This window comes from Oncorhynchus tshawytscha, unplaced genomic scaffold (assembly GCF_018296145.1).
Source record: "Oncorhynchus tshawytscha isolate Ot180627B unplaced genomic scaffold, Otsh_v2.0 Un_scaffold_7692_pilon_pilon, whole genome shotgun sequence".
NCBI classification, from domain to species: Eukaryota; Metazoa; Chordata; class Actinopteri; order Salmoniformes; family Salmonidae; genus Oncorhynchus; species Oncorhynchus tshawytscha.
The window spans coordinates 145911-155149 of record NW_024609664.1 but is presented as its reverse complement, the minus strand read 5'-3'; positions in this window follow the sequence as shown (position 1 = coordinate 155149).

Here is a 9239-nt window from a genome sequence, read left to right as displayed (position 1 = left end):
TGTACAGAGCCAGGCTTCTGACTGAAAACACCTCAGGCACACATGGGGAGGGCCTGTTGGCCACTTCACTGGGACAGGAAACAAACAGAACACTGGTCTGCTAGCATTCTAACGTTCACCCTTCTCACCTTATTTCAGGTTATTCGCCCAATTCCCATGTGGTGGACAGGACTTCCCTAATATACATCAGGCTCTGAGAAAACACCTACAGTGCACTACTTTACATGGGGGAGGAGCCATCCTCCATCAAATGATAAACATGGAGAGAGTCCGGGGATGGCTCTGGAAGTCTCATTATAACCCTGATAATACCAACCTTCTCTACCTTAGGGAGTCCTGGTTAGTCTCATTATAACCCATAATACCAACCTATCTCTACAGGAGTCCTGGTGTCACTATTATAACCCTAATATAATCCCTATTGGAGTCCTGGTAGTCTCATTATAACCCATAATACCAACCTATCTCTACAGGAGACCATCCATCCTATAACCATAATACAAATGATCTCTACAGGAGAGAGTCCTGTCTCATTATAACCCATAATACCAACCTCTACAGGAGAGAGTCCCGGTAGTCTCATTATAACCCATAATACCAACCTCTCTCTACAGGAGAGAGTCCTGGTAGTCTCATTATAACCCATAATACCAACCTCTCTCTACAGGAGAGAGTCCTGGTAGTCTCATTATAACCCATAATACCATAATACTCATTATAACCCATAATACCAACCTCTCTCTACAGGAGAGAGTCCCGGTAGTCTCATTATAACCCATAATACCAACCTCTCTCTACAGGAGAGAGTCCCGGTAGTCTCATTATAACCCATAATACCAACCTATCTCTACAGGAGAGAGTCCCGGTAGTCTCATTATAACCCATAATACCAACCTATCTCTACAGGAGAGAGTCCCGGTAGTCTCATTATAACCCATAATACCAACCTATCTCTACAGGAGAGAGTCCCGGTAGTCTCATTATAACCCATAATACCAACCTATCTCTACAGGAGAGAGTCCTGTCCGTGGCTCCGGTAGTGAAGAAAGTCCTCCTACATCAGACATCAACAAGGTGGGAGAAAATTAGCTTTATACATGTTACCGTAAACTAATGTAAGCTATTTCAGGGGACAAATGTATCATCAAGCATCTCAGAGTAGGAGTGCTGATCTAAGATCAGTTTTGCATTTTAGATTATAAATAATGGACAAGGGGGGACCTGATCCTATGTCAGCACTCCTATTGGATCTGATATGTACAAGGGGACCTGTTCCTAGATCAGCACTCCTATTGGATCTGATCTGAACAGCATCACATGTACAAGGGGACCTGATCCTAGATCAGCTCTCCTATTGGAGCTGAACAACATCACATGTACAAGGGGACCTGATCCTAGATCAGCTCTCCTATTGGATCTGATCTGAACAACATCACATGTACAAGGGGACCTGATCCTAGATCAGCTCTCCTATTGGATCTGATCTGAACAACATCACATGTACAAGGGGACCTGATCCTAGATCAGCTCTCCTATCGGATCTGATCTGGACATCATCACATGTACAAGGGGACCTGATCCTAGATCAGCTCTCCTATTGGATCTGATCTGAACAGCATCACATGTACAAGGGGACCTGATCCTAGATCAGCTCTCCTATTGGATCTGATCTGAACAGCATCACATGTACAAGGGGACCTGATCCTAGATCAGCTCTCCTATTGGATTTGAAGAACATCACATGTACAAGGGGACCTGATCCTAGATCAGCTCTCCTATTGGATTTGAAGAACATCACATGTACAAGGGGACCTGATCCTAGATCAGCTCTCCTATTGGATTTGAAGAACATCACATGTACAAGGGGACCTGATCCTAGATCAGCTCTCCTCTTCTGAGATGCTTTATTAACACAGACCCTGATCTTCAGAGGAAATATTACTTCCTGTATTATTGATCACTGTTTTCATTCTAGAATCCGGGTGACCAATCCGGATCCGGATCGTCACCTGACGACAGAGAGGCCTTCAGTCAGACACTGGGTCCTGACGACAGAGAGGCCTTCAGTCAGACACTGGGTCCTGACGACAGAGAGGCCTTCAGTCAGACACTGGGTCCTGACGACAGAGAGGCCTTCAGTCAGACACTGGGGATGAACATTAAAGTAGTGGAGGAGGAGGAGCTGGAGGACTTGAGTCAAACTGTTGGGATGACGGTTAAAGAAGAAGAGGAAGAGGTGGAGCTGGAGGACTTGAGTCAAACTGTTGGGATGACGGTTAAAGAAGAAGAGGATGAGGAAGTCAGCAGATTCATTCAGTCCCCAGTAGAAGAAGTGGACTGGGAGGCTGTTGAACTTGGTAAGTAGAGGGAGGGAGTCTGTTGAACTTAAAGAAACATGAAGTAATCAGGACTTACTATCTCTGTGTCCCAAATGGCATCCTACCCCCTACTTTAGACCAGAGTTCAATAGGGAATAGGGTGCCATCCTAACCCCTACTTTAGACCAGAGTTCTATAGGGAATAGGGTGCCATCCTAACCCCTACTTTAGACCAGAGTTCTATGGGGAATAGGGTGCCATCCTATCCCCTACTTTAGACCAGAGTTCAATAGGGAATAGGGTGCCATCCTATCCTCTACTTTAGACCAGAGCTCAATAGGGAATAGGGTGCCATCCTAACCCCTACTTTAGACCAGAGTTCTATGGGGAATAGGGTGCCATCCTATCCCCTACTTTAGACCAGAGTTCTATGGGGAATAGGGTGCCATCCTATCCCCTACTTTAGACCAGAGTTCTATGGGGAATAGGGTGCCATCCTTTCCCCTACTTTAGACCAGAGCTCAATAGGGAATAGGGTGCCATCCTGTCCCCTACTTTAGACCAGAGCTCAATAGGGAATAGGGTGCCATCCTGTCCCCTACTTTAGACCAGAGTTCTATGGGGAATAGGGTGCCATCCTGTCCCCTACTTTAGACCAGAGTTCTCCATCCTTTCCCCTACTTTAGACCAGAGCTCAATAGGGAATAGGGTGCCATCCTGTCCCCTACTTTAGACCAGAGCTCAATAGGGAATAGGGTGCCATCCTGTCCCCTACTTTAGACCAGAGTTCTATGGGGAATAGGGTGCCATCCTGTCCCCTACTTTAGACCAGAGTTCTATGGGGAATAGGGTGCCATCCTTTCCCCTACTTTAGACCAGAGCTCAATAGGGAATAGGGTGCCATCCTGTCCCCTACTTTAGACCAGAGCTCAATAGGGAATAGGGTGCCATCCTGTCCCCTAGTTTAGACCAGAGCTCAATAGGGAATAGGGTGCCATCCTGTCCCCTACTTTAGACAAGAGTTCTATAGGGAATAGGGTGCCATCTGGGTAACATCTCATATCTTAAAGGTTGCGTTGTGTATTTCCCATATTGTGTTCTCTATGTAACCCGTACTTACTGTTCCCATAGGAGAGAGTCCTAACCACTGCTCAGACTGTGAGGAGAGACCTCCCCAGCAGGAGAATCACACAGCTAAACACCATTATCACCACACAGAGAACACAAGCCTCACTCCTGCTCCGACTCTATTTGAAGGACCTGATCAAAGCCATTGATTAGGAAATAATTAGGTTCATGATATCATTTAGTTACTGTACCCTATTACAGATATGTATGTTTAATTAATTGCCTTTGATTGAATACATCATGGTTGCAACAATCTGCTCTATCAATCATTAGAAACTGGGTGGTTTGAGCCCTGAATACTGATTGGCTGACAGGAGTGGTATATCAGAACATATACCACAGGTATGACAAAACATAGATTTTTACTGCTCTAATTACATTGGTAACCAGTTTATAATAGCAATAAAGCACCTCGGGGGTTGTGGTATATGGCCAATATACCACAGCTAATAACTATATACTACAGTATTTAACCGTGGTAAATTTGCCATATACCACACCCCTTCGGACCTTATTTCTTACATAGACCATTCAATCTTAATTCTAGGGTGACCAGACGTCCCCGATTTTGGTGGCCAGTACCTGGATATAACTGTCCCAGAAAATGTCTCTGATTAGGCTTGAGAAAGGAAAAACAACAACTTTGAAGTTAAATTGAGTCTGATCTTTCCATTAAAAGAATGGCTATCCCATCCCTGTCCCAAGCTCGTTTGCTCCCGCAGCTTTGCCACGGGCCTTTTTATGACAACGTTTAATCAGTGATACATTAACCACCATATGAACAGCCATGTCCAGATTTTGGTGACAGGTTTTTCACGAGAATATTCTAAAATCGTAATAAAAACAATATGCAATTTCAGAGTTTCCTTTAGGAAAAGTAGGCGCCGGACATCACGAAAGGGAATTTGCCGGACATTTTAGAAATGTAACGGACATTCATATGCATTCAGACCTAACCTGGCGCAGCCAGCGCCATCAATAAACGAGGGATGTTGGGAGCCTCATTTACATGTTCTTAAAAACAGCCTATAACAAATTACAAAAACACTGTTCCCTGTGTTTTGTTGTGTAGCATAGGCAAAACTTTATATATATAAAAAGACTACTTTCCTAAAACATGAATTGTCCTCCTGTCGTGGTGACTAGTACGGGCCGCCTCCTAGACGTCCTACTGGGTCCACTGACGCGCGGATGGTCTTTGCCTGTGGATCTTCTCTTGACCGCAGTATGGCAGGCCCCGGTATGAGCCTATTTCCTGGTGAGGGGGGCTTCTCGGTCTTCCTACCCGAGGCTGAGTTAGCAATGGAGCCCTGGGCTTCACTTTATCAACCCGGGTCACTCCTCTTGGTACATATCTGCTTGCCACAGAGGTTAGTTCACTCCTTCCTTCTGGAAACATTTCACCGGGTAGTTGGTGACACGGTATAGTACCCGTCAGCGGGGGTTATTTCTGTGTACAACACCAAAGAGTAATCCGATATTTATTTATCGTCCGCTCGGGCGCTATTTTAGCGTGGCCCAGTTCTTACTGCGTGTTATCTCGTATTTCACGCAGGATACGTTCAACCGTGGCGTTATACTAGGTTATTTGTGTGCGCGCGGCACAGTCTCAGACACTCCTGCTAGCGTTTCTAGTTGACCGGACAACACACTCACTGGTGAGTCACACTCGCCAAATACCGGTTATAGGGTTTCAGCTAAAACAAATGTATTGAAATAAATTCTTAACTGAAAGCAGGGGTTCAGCACTTCATCTGAGTAAGGACAAACTACAGCCAACTCATTGCTCTTCACACAGTTACCCTCGAGCTCCCCTGTGGTTTCCTGCTGGAGCCCACAATATGGACTCGCTGCAGGACACCGAAGGTGAAGCCCCTGAGGCTGTACTTGTTATAATGCTACTCTTCTTCTTCAGCACTTTATTCAACAAATCATTTAACTAGTTAATGAAACCCAGTAACACTTCTCTTTTAGTTCCACAGTTTCACAACTGCTGGAATTTATAGTTTATTTTGTATTTTTTATATTGCAATTACAATACAGTAGCTTCTAACAATAGTAATTGAGTTCTGTTCTTACCTCAAGAGTCTTCTAACAATAGTAATTAAGTTCTGTTCTTACCTCAAGAGTCTTCTAACAATAGTAATTAAGTTCTGTTCTTACCTCAAGAGTCTTCTAACAATAGTAATTAAGTTCTGTTCTTACCTCAAGAGTCTTCTAACAATAGTAATTAAGTTCTGTTCTTACCTCAAGAGTCTTCTAACAATAGTAATTAAGTTCTGTTCTTACCTCAAGAGTCTTCTAACAATAGTAATTAAGTTCTGTTCTTACCTCAAGAGTCTTCTAACAATAGTAATTAAGTTCTGTTCTTACCTCAAGAGTCTTCTAACAATAGTAATTAAGTTCTGTTCTTACCTCAAGAGTCTTCTAACAATAGTAATTAAGTTCTGTTCTTACCTCAAGAGTCTTCTAACAATTGTAATTGAGTTCTGTTCTTACCTCAAGAGACTTCTAATACATCAGTCAGCTCCTGATCTGTTCCCCAGAATCTCCGCTCCTCTCCGCCCACTCTCCCCACATTGGTTTTTCTACTCCTGAATTCCCCAAGCCCATGGCCTCTTTTGACTACAGCCACACAAGGCATCCTCAACCTGACACGTGACATTTAAAGCAACGTTCCGTAACGCATAGTTTCCTTTACACGTGACGTCTACACAGAGTCAGATAAACACAGGGGTTCCTTTACACGTGACGTCTACACAGAGTCAGATAAACACAGGGGTTCCTTTACACGTGACGTCTACACAGAGTCAGATAAACACAGTGGTTCCTTTACCCGTGACGTCTACACAGAGTCAGATAAACACAGGGGTTCTGTTTACTTGACCTCACAGAGTCAGATAAACTGGTTCCTAACAATAGTAATGTCATCTGTTCTGTTCTTCAGGCAACTGTACCAACTCCATCCCAGCGTCTTCTAACAATAGTCCAGCATGGATAAGTTCTGTTCTTACCAATCAGGTGGAGGGAGTCTCCTCTAACAATAGTAATTAAGTTCTGTTCTTACCTCAAGTCTTCTAGTGTTACCATGACTTGTAGACTGGAGTTCTGTTCTTACCTCAGAGACTTGTCTGGAGATACATCAGTCAGCTCCTGATCTGTTCCCTCTGTCTGGAGACTGGAGGGAGGATCACCAGGTCCTCTTCCTTGTCTCAGTGTTACCATGACGCTCTCCCCAGGTCCTTTCCTTGTCTTTTACCATGACTCTGTCTGAGACTGGAGGGAGGAGTCACCCTCTTCCTTGTCTCAAGACCTGTCAGACTGGCCTCTTTCCTTGACTCAGTGTTACCATGACCTGTCTGGAGACTGGAGGAGCATCCTCTTCCTGTCTCAGTGTTACATTTAGACTGGAGGAGTCACCAGGTCCTCTTCCTTGGCTCAGTGTTACCATGACGCTGTCTGGAGACTGGAGGAGTCACCAGGTCCTCTTCCTTGGCTCAGTGTTACCAGACTCTGTCAGATAAACACAGGGGTTTCCTTGTCTCAGTGTTACCATGACTCTGTCTGGAGACTGGAGAGTCAGAGTAAACAGACTGGAGGGGTTCCTTTCCGTGTCGTCTTACACAGAGTCAGACTAAACACAGGTCCTTCCTTTCAGTGTTACCATGACTGTCTGGAGACTGGAGAGTCAGGTCCTCTTCCTTGTCTCATAAACTCTGTCTGGAGACAGGGGGTCCTCTTCCTTGGCTCAGTGTTACCATGACGCTGTCTGGAGACTGGAGAGTCAGATAAACACTGGAGTGGTTCCTCTTCCTTGTCTCAGTGTTGACAATGACCTGTCTGATGTCATCCTCTTCCTTGTCTCAGTGTTACCATGAGGCTGGAGACTGGAGGGAGGAGTCACCAGGTCCTCTTCCCAGCGTTGAGATCTGAGACTGGAGGGTGTGGCCAGAATGAGGAACCTCCGCCTCTCCAGCACTCAGGAGGGAGGAGTCTAGTGTTACAGTGGATAAGTCTGCATCCTCTTCCTGCTCACCAATCAGGTGGAGGGAGGAGTCACCAGGTCCTCTTCCTTGTCTCAGTGTTACCATGACTCTGTCTGGAGACTGGAGGGAGGAGTCACCAGGTCCTCTTCCTTGTCTCAGTGTTACCATGACTCTGTCTGGAGACTGGAGGGAGGAGTCACCAGGTCCTCTTCCTTGTCTCAGTGTTACCATGACTCTGTCTGGAGACTGGAGGGAGGAGTCACCAGGTCCTCTTCCTTGTCTCAGTGTTACCATGACGCTGTCTGGAGACTGGAGGAGTCACCAGGTCCTCTTCCTTGTCTCAGTGTTACCATGACTCTGTCTGGAGACTGGAGGAGTCACCAGGTCCTCTTCCTTGGCTCAGTGTTACCATGACTCTGTCTGGAGACTGGAGGAGTCACCAGGTCCTCTTCCTTGTCTCAGTGTTACCATGACTGTCTGGAGACTGGAGGGAGGAGTCACCAGGTCCTCTTCCTTGTCTCAGTGTTACCATGACTGTCTGGAGACTGGAGGGAGGAGTCACCAGGTCCTCTTCCTTGTCTCAGTGTTACCATGACTGTCTGGAGACTGGAGGGAGGAGTCACCAGGTCCTCTTCCTTGTCTCAGTGTTACCATGACTCTGTCTGGAGACTGGAGGAGGAGTCACCAGGTCCTCTTCCTTGTCTCAGTGTTACCATGACTCTGTCTGGAGACTGGAGGGAGGAGTCACCAGGTCCTCTTCCTTGTCTCAGTGTTACCATGACTCTGTCTGGAGACTGGAGGAGGAGTCACCAGGTCCTCTTCCTTGTCTCAGTGTTACCATGACTGTCTGGAGACTGGAGGGAGGAGTCACCAGGTCCTCTTCCTTGTCTCAGTGTTACCATGACTGTCTGGAGACTGGAGGGAGGAGTCACCAGGTCCTCTTCCTTGTCTCAGTGTTACCATGACTGTCTGGAGACTGGAGGGAGGAGTCACCAGGTCCTCTTCCTTGTCTCAGTGTTACCATGACTCTGTCTGGAGACTGGAGGGAGGAGTCACCAGGTCCTCTTCCTTGTCTCAGTGTTACCATGACTCTGTCTGGAGACTGGAGGGAGGAGTCACCAGGTAATCTTCCTTGTCTTAGTGTTACCATGACTGTCTGGAGACTGGAGGGAGGAGTCACCAGGTCATACTAACTAGGCTCATTCATGACACACCTCACAGTTCAGCTGTCAGAGATTTCAGCACTAAATGTATCAGGGCATTGCATGCATAGACCTATAGCCTTAGGTGTCCACTGGATGATCTTAATATTTTACCTTCTATTTATTTATATATATATATTTATTTTGTGTGTGCAAATGAACTCAAGCTTACAGACAATGTCAAATGTGATATAGCGAGGCACCTGAGTGAGCTGGGTGCGCAATTACGCAGGTACTTTCCCAAAATGGACGACACAAATAATTGGATTCGTTATCCCTTTCGTCCCCTCCAGTCTACTGACTGATATCTGAACGAAGGAGCCTCATCGAAATTGCAACAAGCGGTTCTGTGAAAATTTAATTTAATCAGAAGCTACTACCAGATTTCTGGATAGGGCTGCCCTCAGAGTATCCTGCCTTGGCAAATCACGCTGTCAAGACACTGATGCCCTTTGCAACCACGTACCTATGTGAGAGTGGATTCTTGGCCCTCACTAGCATGAAAAAACGAAATACAGGCACAGTCTGTGTGTGAAAAATGATTTAAGACTGAGACTCTCTCCAATACAACCCAACATTGCAGAGTCATGAGCATCCTTTGAAGC